General features: G+C 36.7%; 1 protein-coding gene across 14 annotated transcripts in view; it reads right to left on the bottom strand.

The window, feature by feature from the left end:
• Positions 1-14,061, bottom strand: part of PATJ (PATJ crumbs cell polarity complex component) — a 349,371-nt gene that overhangs the window by 176,162 nt on the left and 159,148 nt on the right. The window lies entirely within an intron of this gene.

Genomic DNA, 14,061 nt, shown 5'->3' with positions numbered 1-14,061 from the left:
TGCCTGCCAATGCAGGGGACACGGGTTCGAGCCCTGGTCTGGGAAGATCCCACATGCCGCGGAGCAACTGGGCCCGTGAGCCACAACTACGGAGCCTGCGCGTCTGGAGCCTGTGCTCCGCAACAAGAGAGGCCGCGATAGTGAGAGGCCCGCGCACCGCGATGAAGAGTGGCCCCCGCTTGACACAACTAGAGAAAGCCCTCGCACAGAAACGAAGACCCAACACAGCCAAGAAATAAAAAAATATATATATACAAAAATAAATTTTAAAAAAAGTACAGGATTTGCACTTCATCAATAAAATGAGACTTCGAAAAAGAAACTCATAAAAGTATATGGATTGAAGAAAATAATATATGTAAAGCATTCAGAACAGTGCCTAGAACTTCAGTATGCAAAAAAAAGTAAATAAATAAAATGAAATTTTATGTCACCATTCTGAAATGTAGTCTCCATGGGTTAGCTATCACTATAATTCACACTTCAGAAAATAGCAAATTCTTGTGTTTTAAGTTTTAGCATTCTTATTCCTCTAACATCTGATCTTGATTCACCCATTCTGCTTTCCTGCGTGTATCCCCTCTTGGTACAGGTCATCTTTGCCCTCTCCCTCCTGTGCACCTGGCTTGGCGTATTTCTTCGCCTTTTAGTGGACTCCCAAGTCTGGAGCTGTCACACTCCTGCCAATCCTACCCACTTCTCAAGCTCAGTCTCTTCCTGAGGGCCTTCCAATACATCTGCTTCTGCACCTAACCACATTTTCTTTTTTTAGGAAGATCATAAGCTTCTTGAGGGCAGAGATCAGATTAGCGTGTTTCTCCCCATAGGCTTAGGACTGAATTGGGCTCCAAAATGTTTTAATGTTATATCATCGTAGTAACTGAGGTTATGTCATACTTCTACCAACCCATGGATAAACCACTCCAAGCCTTCTTTTTTTTTTTTTTTTAAATTTATTTATTTATTTATTTATTTATTTATTTATTTATGGCTGTGTTGGGTCTTCGTTTCTGTGCGAGGACTTTCTCTAGTTGCGGCAAGCGGGGGCCACTCTTCATCGCGGTGCGCGGGCCTCTCACTATCGCGGCCTCTCTTGTTGCAGAGCACAGGCTCCAGACGCGCAGGCTCAGTAATTGTGGCTCACGGGCCCATTTGCTCCGTGGCATGTGGGATCCTCCCAGACCAGGGCTCGAACCCGTGTCCCCTGCATTGGCAGGCAGATTCTCAACCACTGCGCCACCAGGGAAGCCCCCCAAGCCTTCTTTTAAAAAGAGTTTTACTATCTATAAAATGGGAATAATAAGACTAACTGACTTGGGATATGTTCAGAATATACAAAATGAATCCTTCACACTATGTAAGTATCTTAACAGTCTTGACATATCGTAAATGTAAAGGAAAAGAGATAAATGTGACATTAAAAAAAACACACGTATCACATAACTATCTAAAGAGAATACAATAGAAACCTAAGAGTAATAGTTCTTAGCTTCCCTCCCCATTATATTCACCAAAACAGAGGCAGTCTCTCAAGAAAATAACTTTAAATACTACTTAATTTTTGACACACTCTCTCTCTAATTCAAATTATAATACTTTCTTTGTTCAACACTGGATCAATTAAAAGGATGAGTGTATAACCTAAATTCATATATGCAAACTTGAAATATTTTGAAGCAACATGAAACCACTGATATCAAAGCAGCACAAACCCATTTAAAATAACGTTTCCAAGTAAGTACAAAAGAAAAAGTAAATTCTCTCCAGACTGAGGCCTCATCCTTTATTTATCATCCTAGGTATAACTTTTTGTAGAACATGTCAAAAAGAGACATGAAATAGAAAGATGCTTTTGAAACTAACTAAACGCTGAGCAGCGAAAGTAATATAAAGACTATTACAAAGCATTAAAATACTTTGGAGTTAAAAGTATATACAGAAATAGGAACCTTTAATAAATGCTGAATATATTTATTATGAAAATCATGAACAGTTAATCCTGAGCAGGAACACTGGAAAAGTAACACATATAACACAAACATATGTCTATTTATAAGACATATTTAGAGTGAATAACATTCTTTAAAAATTGAGTTCATATATTTTTTGAATAAAATGCAAAAGACACAGAAATTCCTACTGACTAGATGTACTCTATTCGATTTCTGGAAAACCCACTGTGGGGAATCCTGAGGGTTCTACTGGGGTTTATGAAGCCTGGACAGTGGCAACTTCACAATGATGAGATAGAAATTAAGGAAATTATCAGGGATAGCAGGTTACACTGAGAAAACTAAAGCACTCATGTATTTTCAATCTGGAGAAACAGAGTTTGGGATTAACATATACACACTACTATATATAAAATAGATCATCAACAAGGACCTACTGCATAGCACAGGGAACTCTACTCAGTATTCCATAATAAGCTAAATGGGAAAAAAATTTGAAAAGGAACAGATATATGTATATGTATAACTGAATCACTTTGCTGTATACCTGAAATTAACACAACATTGTAAATCAACTGTACTCCAATATAAAATAAAAATTAAAAAAAAATAAAGAAACATCCTAAAACAAAAGGAAAATGAACAAACTGCTCTAGGGACTCTGATGAAAAGTAGGGAGGGTCCACAGATATTCAGGATCATTCCTATAGCTGCCTTGTCAATACAAGTTTGAGAAGTAGTATTAAAAAGATGACATTTAGACACTTGAAAGCAATTCCAACTATAGAATGGGAAGAAACACACTATGGGCAGTTGTCACTACAAGGAATCTGTGACGCATCCATTTAAGAGCTATAACCTTTCCTCTAAATCAAAATCACAAAATTGGATACTAGATAGCTCAGGACTTCAATACTAAATTATATTTTAGACAAAAGAAAAGTTCTGGCTCAGTTATTTTGACAGCATAGCCAGGAATAAGGTTTGCTAGCTTACATCAGGAATGCAGCACGTATCCTGCTGTTGCAGTAGAAATAACCTAATTTGCGTGTGCACTGCTGAAAAGAAAAAGGCTACAATGGGATGTCTAATGCTTTGAGTTTACAACTGCCTCCCTTAGGCGATAAATGCTTAGACAAGAAGACCCCTATTATGTCTAAACAGTCCATATCTTACTTGGATAAAAAAGGAGCTCTGATGTTAATAGATTAATTTTCAAAAGTCAGGACAAAAGCATACACTAAAGAGAGCATGTTACTGAATGTAATTATATTACCAACCTAGCAATGATTCCAAGAACCATATGCTAACAAGGAAGTTCCTGATAATACTTCCAAGTGCTAAGCCCCCACCCCTATGAATTTGAATTTGTAGGTTTTGATGAATGGGACCTCAATCACAATTAGCAAATAATACTTATTTAAGGTGCTAGCCTACAATTAAGAAAAAGCAGCCTTTTTTTGACTACTGGGATTTCTTAATGATATTTTGCTTTTATCTACAACAAAATGCTGAATGATCAGCTTTTTAAAAATTAATCAGAATAACCTTGTTCTAATGTAAAGCATCACCTTTGATTATGGTGAAGTCACAAATAACAACAACAATAATAAATGTCCACAAGATCTACTTCTCAGTTACAATTCTGAGAGGATACTGCATGAACACAGTGTTAAGAATTTTGGCACTGAAACTACTAGTATATTCCTGACAGTCTGATAAATTGTTCCACTTTTCAAAAACATTATAGGGACGATTCCAGTTACAACACACATGAAAGGAAATTTTTAAAGGTTTGTTTCTAATATACAATTGCTTTGCACATGCATATGTACCCTCACTCTCTGATTGAAGATAAATGCCTTAGCTTACCATTGCTCAAACCTTTAAAACAACATTCTGCATCATCACTAAAACGGCTGAAGACTGCATTCCAAAAGAACCCCAGATCACAGAGGCACAGATCTCTTACCTGGGAAACCCCCTTGGACCATTGCTGTACCAGTGTTCCCTTCAGGGTATCTGCATTCCTGATAAACATTCAGTGCTGGAAGCAGCTCAAATCCTCACCACAGACTCTGTGCTCTCTCTTCTGTCGACCTTGGGCCTATTTTCTTTTCCCCCTCAGATTTTATTCTCCTTCAGGGCAAGTTGTCAGTCTATTTCTATCGCAAGAAGCAATCAATTAAGCTAATTTCCAGCTACCCCTCAAGCTAACAGTCACATCTGTCAAGTAGGTGAGCTGCCTAGGAAAGTCTGCCGGAGAAGCAAAATCCCGGGTTTCCAACATCTGACCCTCGGATGCTTCACGCTGCCGACTGTGGCACTCGGTTACCCTGCTCGCATCAGGATGATCGCTCTATTCCAGAGCAGGAGGCAATATAAACGCAACCATTTATTCTGTGGCCAGCTTCAATTAATATCATTTTAATGACCCGGTTTTCCTGCTGAGAAATAGTTCTTCACATTAGTTGCATCTTTCTAATGCAGATTAAAAGGAAACAGCAGTCGATTTAGCCTTTCTGAAGTGAAGGGAATAGTCTGTCATCAACTTTCTCCTATTGCTCACAGCACTGAATCATTTTTATAACAAAGAAACTGGTGAACCACATTGAACACACATATCCCCTAGCGAGATTCATTTGTGTCTCAGTAACATTCTAAACGTGCAGTAAAGATTCTATTTAAGCAGTCAAGTCTTCAAGTTAGCTTTCTGAGGGAAAAAAAAAAAAATTATGGGGGGAAAAAAACCCAGAAGCTTCAGAGAAATCACTAGAGAAATGGTTGAGGTTTCTTCAACTTCACTTAAAATGCTACACTGCATCGCCTATCCCACCCCAACTCCAGCAGACCTTAATATAATCATATAACCAACTGCAATTGCTTCAGGATTACCTTTCTATCAATCACTACAGTATCTTCTGACCTTTCTTTGTAAAATGTGGAATAAGAAGTCATCTATCTGATCACTGATTAAATAAATGGATGGGTAATATAAGGTCAAGAACACCTGAACATAATTTAAATGGTTCTCAAGAGATCTTAAAACAATACATTTCTTTACTTATAGTTCCCATAAATGCATCCAAATTATTTCAAGGACTGAAGCTTCAGAAGTTTTCAGAATAAAAGATCAACTGAAATAGAAAGCAATGTTCACCAGTCTCCAATTATAGGGCTAGAATAAGAATTCCACTTATTTTACTTAATTATAAAGAGAAGGGTCCAGAAAAGGATAATTAACTATAGGAAATGAGAAAAAGAATTTATAGAAAACTGAAAAATTAAATTTTAGCTTTTATGTCTTAATCTTTCCCACCCTACTTTGCAGTGTCAAAAAAAAAAAAAGGAGAGAGCAAATACATTCATATATTTAGTAGTAAAATGAACGTGGAAAGACCACTAGAAGCCACTAATGAATGCTGTTTGCTTACGAGGTGAGTACTCTTAACATTCTTTAAATCCTTGGTAATAACTGCCGTTGATTGTAGTGACATCTATAGGCCAGGTAGAGATCAACTACAGAGCCCACAAGGAAACAAACAAAAAACTTTTTAAAACAGAAAGAATGACTAGTTGCTCAACAAATCTTCATTAATCATGAGTGTACTTCATGTTAAAAATTAGCATGGGGACTTCGCTGGTGGTGTAGCGGTTAAGAATCTGCCTACCAATGCAGGGGACACGGGTTCGAGCCTTGGTCCAGGAAGATGCCACATGCCGCAGAGCAACTAAGCCCATGCGCCACAACTACTGAGCCTGCGCTCTAGAACCCACGAGCCACAACTACTGAAGCCCGCGTGCCTAAAGCCTGTGCTCTGCAACAAGAAAAGCCATCGCAATGAGAAGCCCGCACACCACAGCAAAGAGTATCCCCTGCTCGCCGCAACTAGAGAAAGCCCGTGCACAGCGATGAAGACCCAACGCAGCCAAAATAATAATAATAAATAAATAAATAAATAAATAATTTAAAAAATTAGCATGGTGCACATAGGAAGGCACTGAAGGGAAAGCCTAAATGTGGCCCAGAAATAAGACCTAGATTCCAGTACTGACCTCAACAATAACTAATTCTGTGACCCAGGGCAAATTAATTGCTCTGGGTCTTAGGATTCTGGACTGTAAAATTAGTTAGACCAGTTGAACTTGATGGTTCTTAAATGCCATCACCATCAAGGAACCCATTGATTAAGATACCTCTGCTCCCTTCTTTATAGTAATTTGCTATTTGATTGCCCTCTTCCTTTAACAGAGACCTTTTTATAATTAATAAGTTTTAACTATCCTTTACAGATGTGGTCCTTTAGTGTAAGATGATGCTTAACTTTGAAATAATTTTAACAGCTTTATTTAGTATAATTTACATAACATAAAATTCACTCAAGCACACAATTCAATGATTTTTAGTAAACTTATAGAGCTGTGCAATCATCACCACAATCCAGTTTTAGAACATCCTACTAAAAAATTCCTTCAAGCCCAAACACAACTCAAACTCTAGGCAACCACTGGCCTGCTTTCTGTCCTAAAAATTTGTTTACTTTATATAAATGTAATCATATAGTATGTAGTCTTCTGCATCAGGCTTCCTTTACTTAGGATAATGAGCATGTATCAGTATTTTGCTCCTTTTTATTATTGAAGAGTATATTCCACTGTAAGGATATACAACATTTTGTTTATCCATTCACCAGCTGACGGACATTTGGCTATTTCCAGTTCTTGGCTACTATGAATGATGCTGCTGTGAGCATTCATGCAGGAGTCTTTGCGTGGACATAGGTTTTCATTTCTCTTAGGTGTATACCTAGAAGTAGAATTGCTGGGTTCTATGGTAAACTTATGTTCCACCTTTTAAGAAAGTGCCAAACCATTTTCCAAAGTGGCTGTATCAATTTACATTTCCACCAGCAGTGTATGAGGATTCTAGCTGTATGTCTGTTTTTTTAACTGAAATCATTCTGGTGGATGTGTAGTGGCTTAACTTGCATTTCCCTAATAAATTAATGATGTTGAGCACCTTTTCGAGTGCTTATTAGCCATTTGTATATCTTCTTTGGTGAAATGTCATTTCAAGTTTTGCCCATTTTTAAAAATTGGGTTGCTTGTTTTCTTATTATTGAGCTGTAAGACAAAATGCTTTTTTTCTTCCAAATAAACATATTTTGTTATACAAAATTCAAGTGGATCAAATAAATAATAGAAGCTTCTTCTCAAAACTCCCCTCTCGAAGCAGTTTGACCTGCATGCTTCTGGACTTTTTTCGATGAAAAAATACTAGGGATTCTATAAAGTTCAGCTTTGGCCTTAGAATTTGACTGAAATCTGCGATTTGGCTTTGCTTCCAGAAGGCCAAAGATCTGAGAGACACTTGGGTATCATTCAGGCACCTCTGAACCAGTGAAAGATCAATAATCCTGGGGCAACATGGATTAACAATAAAAAACTGTGTATTAATGGCAGTGATTCAAACAAGGCTGACATTTCTATTCACTAGAATAGAAATGCTAGGTTAGCATTCTTGATGTAACTTGGAGTGAAAATTTTCTTTATGTGCTTGACATGTTGAAATTTTATCAGCTTACTAAAGTATAAATGTTTGTTTACTATTACAAGAGTAAAATACCACAAATAAAGATAAGGATAAAAGCTGATTTTTGTATTAAAATTATTGAATTTTTTTAAAAGATTAAGTAGAAAAATATATTGACAGTAATATGAATATCGAGAATTACCTCTACAAAGAACATTATAACCTTTGTGAACAAACAAATGTTGATTTTGTTGATTTTTTAAATATTTAAATACTACAAAGCATGAAATTAAATCACGTCATAAACTTTGTAGATTGTTCAGCAAACTAGCACTCATATTAAACAAAGTGATCTTTAAAAGCTGTATTTTTAGGGACTTACCTGGTGGCGCAGTGGTTAAGAATCCGCCTGCCAATGCAGGGGACACGGGTTCGATCCCTCGTCCAGGAAGATTTCACATGCTGCGGAGCAACTAAGCCTGTGCACCACAACTACTGAGCCTGCACTCTAGAGCTCAAGAGCCACAACTACTGTGTCCGTGTGTGACAACTACTGAAGCCTGCACGCCTAGAGCCCATGCTCCGCAACAAGAAAAGCCTCTGCAAAGAGATGCTCGCGCACCTCAAGGAAGAGTAGCCCCCGCTCGCCGCAACTAGAGAAAGTCCGCACACAGCAACGAAAGACCCAATGCAGCCAAAAATAAATAAATTTATAAATAAATAAATAAAAGCTGTATTTTTAGTTTTTAAATTCTATCTGACCATGAATTTTTAAAAAATTTATTGAAGTATAGTTGATTTACAATATTCTATTAGTTTCAGGTGTACAATACAGTGATTCAATATTTTTATAGATTATACTCTACTTAAAGTTAATAAAAATACTGGCTATATTCCCTGTGCTGTGCAGTATATCCTTGTAACAGCTTATTTATTTTATATCTAGTAGTTTGTACCTCTTAATCCCCTACCGTTATCTTTCCTCTCCCCACTGGGAACCACTAGTTTGTTCTCTATATCTGTGAGTCTGTTTCTGTTTTGTTATATTCATTCATTTTGGACCATGAATTTTTCTCAAAAATTTCTCCTGTGTATTCTTCCCACACTGGGAGGAATGAAATGAAAGTAAAATGCCAACCCTACAACATTGAAATTCCATGGGAAGGAAAAATTACAAAATCATAAATAAATCCTTCTATGATAATTCTACCTTTGGTCCAGGGAAAATAAAGAATAAGATGACAAAAAGTATCAAAGAAAAATGAAATACTCCAAAATATCTTTCTCTTCTAATGACCTCCATTGAAAGTGAAAGTATAACATGTCACAATAGTCGACAGTGATCAAGGAACTGTCAGTAGTAGACAGTGTTAATAATGTTCCTACATAATAATGTTAAACTTCAAAAGACTGATTTCTAAAATTAAAAAAAATTATAAAAACTTCTGGATAAAATTTTTAATATATACTTATGCCAGAATTTCATTCTGTAATGGCAATATTTGGCAAACACTGAAGAACGTTGTATTGCTATTGATAATAATAAAAGGTAGCAGCTAACATTCTGGAGTACCTCCTATGTATGTGTCACTTCCCATATAAGCATGTTATATACATCGTTTCTTCCAGTCTCTCACAAGCACCCAGTGAAAGGAGTACTATTATCATCCCCATCTTACAACTGAGGAAACTAAGGGAAAGATATGCAACTTGTTCCAGGTCAAATGGCTAGAAATGCTTAGAGATTAACTGACTTAAGGCTATAGTATGTATTAATTTCATATAACATGTATTGATCTAATTGCTACTAGTGAAAAATGCAGCAGTAAACTTCTTTGTAGGTATATGTACACACAGACACACATATTCACATGGGCAACAAATTCCTTAAGATATATCACTGGAAGTTGAATTATTCAAATATGCACATTTAAATTTTTTGTATGTGCCACCAGCTGAGTCTCTAGAAAGAGATGACATGAATTCAAATTCCTACCAACAGTATAAAAGAACTCCTTTTTTCTACAACCTCTCCAACAATGAGCAACAGTAATTTTTAAAATCTTTAGTAATTTGATGGGATAAAAAATCTGATTTTTTATTAATTTTCATATCTCTCATTGTTAGTGAAGCTGAACAGACTTTTTATACTTGTTGCTCAAATCTATTACACAATGTCTGATATTTGCTTGTTTTTCTATTGTTGTACATGTCTTTGTCCTCTGAATATATATGTATACAAAAATATGGGTGTATATATTTTAATTTTTATATAAGCCAGCTTACTATTTTCTTTTACAGTGTTGTTTTAATAATATGGAAACCCTTTCCCTGTACCAAGAGTATATTTTTTTAAATCTTAGACTTTTTATAAGACACCTGGGTCTATTTCAGGATCATTTCAAATGCAAATACTAAACTGATTTAATTACTGTAGTTTTAAAGAATATTTCTAATCTGGAGTGCTACTGGTACTCTGAGCAGGATAATTCTTTATTGTACAAGATTATCCCATACAATGCAGTGCCCTTGGCACCCCAACTAATATATAACAGTAGAATATCCCATCCATTTAGACCAGGGGACACTTGGCAATGTGTGAAGACATTTTTGGTTGTCACAACTGGGGTGGGAGGAAGAGGCTACTAGCATCTAGTGAGCAGAGATCAAGGATGCTGTTAAACATCCTACAGGGCAAGGGTCAGTCCCCCACAGCAAAGAATTAAAGGTTAAAATGTCAGTAATCAAGGTTGAGAAAAACTGTTTCAGACAGGTCAAAACTCTCTCACTCATTTCTAAAAGCTCCAGATTGAGTTTGAAAAACACCAGTTTAGAATATATTCATATACTAGGGAAGTATGTGTCCCCCTCCTCTCAATATTTTTCTTTTCCAAAATTGCCTAGCATTTCATCTCCAAATCAATGTTCAATGAAATTCTCATATTTTAAAAAAATGCCTATATACTCTTAGGATTTAGATTCGAATTACCTTAAACGGGCTTCAGGACTTCCACTAAATAGGCAGAATGATGCCTATTTAAAATTGGGGGAGGGAGGGGCTGTGGGTGACAATATTTCTGTGTATCTGCATACATATTTCTTGAGGGTAGGTTTATAGCTTTCATCACATTGCCAAACAGTAAATGACTCAAAAGTTATGGGTCATTGCCATGATTTGCATTTCTAATTGTATTATTACTGGGTTTTAAAAAAGTTTCTCTGTTATTTCTATTAGGAAATTTCTATCATATTTTCTAAGTAGATAATACTGATCAGAAGATTTTTTTCATATGTGCAATTAATATATAGCCTGACTTACTCTTGCTAAAAGATTATTTTAGGTTTTGAATTTTTGAGATTGACAACTGTATTATCTGTGAATAATATTTTTTTTCTCTTTCTGGTTTTGTTTTTTGTTTGTTGTTTGCTTTTTGAGCTGGGAAGAGGAGGTGATCTTACTGCACTGCTAGATTCTTGAGGACAGTGGGACTAGCAGGCATCTTTGTCTTCTTCCAAATTTAAATGCAGTTTTGGGGGCGTTTTTTGTAAGAGGAAGAGAGGTTTGGGACAGGTTCCCCAGACCACTCCATGGGAACACTTGAAGACTATTTATGAAGTCTTTTTAAAAAATTAAAATATGTGTGTGTGTGTATTTTATACATGAATGTAAGGAATTTTTGAATAAATATGGTAAAGAAGAGTGACGTTCAATGAGCAGGGTTTGGGGGGTGGTTGACAGTGGTGATGGTTAAACAACTCTAAATATTCTAAAAGCTACTGAATTGGACACTTTAAGTAGATGTATGGTAATGTGGATTATATCTCAATAAAGTTGTTGTTTTTTAAAAAGCTCTAAACTTACACATAGTGTGACTCTGAGTGATTTGCTAATAAATCACATTTCAGAAGGTCTTAGCTAGTATCCTATCCTTAAAAACAACTGAAATAAAAACAATAAGAATTAAAGTAAAACACAAAGATGCAAGGTATCTGTAATCTAATTTTTACTTGCATGGTGTGGTTCATGGGCTAATTTTATTATGCTTCATAACCCAAATATATTCCTTATACCAAATATTACATTATGACATATAACTGGGGGGAGGGAGGAATCTGAGCAAAATGCCATGAAGATGTATCACTGTCATAATTAAACCAGACCCTTATTGAGGTGGAAAAAAAAAAAAAAAGGTGGGAAAACAAAATACCTCAGGAGAGTATGCTATTCTGAAATTAAAGGATAAAGAAAGGGCTTTAAGAGACCATCCACATGAAGTTCTATTCACATCTCTGTTACAGCACTAAAAGCCAGGTGTCAAACAAGTCAATTATATTCTGAATTCCTAGGACTTAATTGACATCAAGAGACATGTCTATTGTATGACTCTCATTGCTTCACTCTCTTACGTCACAGAAAGTCATTCCAAACCTTCTGCTCCCTGCAGTTTAAAACCATAATTGAAAGAGTGAACGCCAACAGGATAGAATCACCCAAGTGATATAAAAGCATTTAACTTCTGGGATCGAAGGTGAACAAAGCAGGACTTTCTGGAGACTGTGGCAAATCCCCCTGGGGATCAAAACTTTTAGATAAAGTAATGGGTGGCATATTGAGAAAGAGATGTCAAGCTGTTCTGGACAGAATGCTCTGAAACTGCGATGGTACAGTTCAGGAGAAAGGGTACCTCCGAGGCATCAGGAGCACACCTGGGTTTTCAGTGCACCCCCATGTAACTACGTGAGTCACATACCTTCTTTCATTAATTTGCCCCAAATACTGAATTTCTATAATGTGCCAGGCCAAAACAGAGGGTAACTAGCCTCATGGAGCTTAGAGATTTGGTGGGGGAGACAGATTAATCTAATAAGTATATAAATAATTACATTTTGTTAATACGATGAAAGAAAAATACAGGAATAAGTATTAGAAGAAGGAGTCAGGCAAGGTTTTCCAAATAATGCGACATGAAGCTGAAATCAGCAGAAGAGATATTATCTCCTTTCAAAGGCTCTTCTGAGAATGCACTTAAAGAGCTGGGGAGAATTTATGGCACATAGTAGGTATTCAATAAACTGTGGCTACTACCATATAGTTACTAAAATTGTGGTAATAAAAATACAAAGGAGGGCTTCCCTGGTGGCGCAGTGGTTGAGAAACTGCCTGCCAATGCAGGGGACACAGGTTCGAGCCCTGGTCTGGGAGGATCCCACATGCCGCAGAGCAGCTAGGCCCGTGAGCCACAATTACTGAGCCTGCGCGTCTGGAGCCTGTGCTCCGCAACAAGAGAGGCCGCGATAATGAGAGGCCTGCGCACCGTGATGAAGAGTGGCCCCCGCTTGCCACAACTAGAGAAAGCCCTCGCACAGAAACGAAGACCCAACACAGCCATAAATAATTAATTAATTAATTTTAAAAAAATACAAAGGAAACTACAAATATGAGAGGAGATTGGGAAAGAAGATTCATCTACATTTGTTGATCCATTGTCAGAAAGAACGAAAATAAGGATACGGCATCTTTCCAACAGCCAATTGAAAATTTGGGTCAGGATATCAGAGTGAGTTTAAGGCCAGAAACAAAGATTAGAAAGTCACCATGTGATAGTGAACTAAGTGATCATTTCATGCACTCAATGATCTTAAACCTCTGACAGGGCAATCGAGCTTTAAATTTAGGTATTAAAGACTATACCATAAAGTAAAAAGTTCTGCACCACTGATACCTCCCTTTGACAAATCCTGCAGGTCTGATAATAGTAGTTTGGTCAACAGCTCAGCATTTATGTGGATATTGTTTCTTAATTTTTAACTGTTTCATAATTCTTAAAGTTCAAGAAATTTTCATTATTAAGATGGTTGTAAGACTTCTTATGGAAATTAGGCACTAGAATGTCATATGTTCAACTATGCAAGATGAGTGATCTATAATATAAATGCCTGTTATGTAACACCCTCTCTATACGGGTATACCTGGGAGATGTTGCGTGTTAGGTTGCAGATCACCGCAATAAATTGAGTCACACCAATTTTTTGGTTTCCCAATGCATATAAAAGTTATGTTTACACTACAGTGCAATCTACGAAGTAAGCAATACCATTATGTCTAAAAAGCAATGTACATACTTTAATTAAAAAACACTTTATTGCTAAAAAAATGCTAACTATCATCTGACAATGCAGGGTTGCCACAAACCAATTAGTAAGAGACACAGTCATTTGTGAAGGGCAATCAAGCGAATCACAATAAAAGGAGGCATTCCTGTGTTGGCTGTAACCCTGAATTCTCACAACAACCTGAACAATAAATCCCTTGGTTATTTTACCAAGTATCCTTTCTGTTCTTCCTCCGCAACCCCATGTTGCTAAGTTCAACAGTTACTATTCTGTCTCCAACCTCCCCAGCCTCTCAGAATCATTCCACAGTTGACCACTGAGGTTCAGTGACAGAACCTTTCTTGAAACACATTCTTTTAAACTACTTAATCCTACAATCTCCTCAGAGTGTTCTTACGCTAGGATGCTCTTATGCTAGGCATGTGCTGGGTTCCCTTCTTGCTGCTGTCTATACACACTTCT

Source organism: Balaenoptera musculus, chromosome 1, assembly GCF_009873245.2.
Source record: "Balaenoptera musculus isolate JJ_BM4_2016_0621 chromosome 1, mBalMus1.pri.v3, whole genome shotgun sequence".
Classification (NCBI taxonomy): domain Eukaryota; kingdom Metazoa; phylum Chordata; class Mammalia; order Artiodactyla; family Balaenopteridae; genus Balaenoptera; species Balaenoptera musculus.
This window is presented reverse-complemented; position numbering and strand designations above follow the sequence as displayed.